Raw genomic sequence first — 842 nt, forward strand, 5'->3', positions numbered from 1 at the left:
AGGGATACTTCCGCACTGCTGAGGAGTGCATGATCATCCTTAAGATATACCCTCAGGGGAGAGGGGGATTTCCAGATGCCTTTATAAGCTCTATAACGCCTGTAATAAATGAGTCCCTGCTTGACTAGACTCCCTGTTGTGTCTGATTGTTCCCGGTGCTGGGGGCAGCAAAGGCTGGTGAACGGTGTGCTTACTCATCCTCGTGCGGGGGTCGCAGGCTCGAACCCCCCCACCCCCGCAAATGTCCTTATTGTTTTGCTCGACTTGAGGAGATTGTTGGTGTCTTGGCACCAAGGGCATTCTGATCTTTGACAGAAGGTTGGAGGTGCCTCTGTTCACTCTTCCCTGGGACCATGTCTTTCCCCTGCCTCCATCTTCCGAATGGCCCAGCTGCCCACATTCACCTGGAGTCTGGATTAAAGGGTACACACCTTCAGTGAGAAACAAAGCTGTGTTTGGGTAAATAGCACTGTAAAGGGAGGGGTGGAAGGGCTTTTAATGATCATTCATCATATTACTTCTTTGGAAAAATCTATTCAAAGTTCTATATAAGCAACCTAAAAATGAACTTTTGGAGACCTTCTGGGTCTCAAGTTTCCCATGAGAGTATATTATTATCACACCTTCAGTGAGAAACAAAGCTGTGTTTGGGTAAATAGCACTGTAAAGGGAGGGGTGGAAGGGCTTTTAATGATCATTCATCATATTACTTCTTTGGAAAAATCTATTCAAAGTTCTATATAAGCAACCTAAAAATGAACTTTTGGAGACCTTCTGGGTCTCAAGTTTCCCATGAGAGTATATTTTTATTATTATTATTATTATTATTATTATTTTCAAAC

Source organism: Nannospalax galili, unplaced genomic scaffold (genome assembly GCF_000622305.1).
Source record: "Nannospalax galili isolate Female #2095 unplaced genomic scaffold, S.galili_v1.0 scaffold511, whole genome shotgun sequence".
NCBI lineage: Eukaryota > Metazoa > Chordata > Mammalia > Rodentia > Spalacidae > Nannospalax > Nannospalax galili.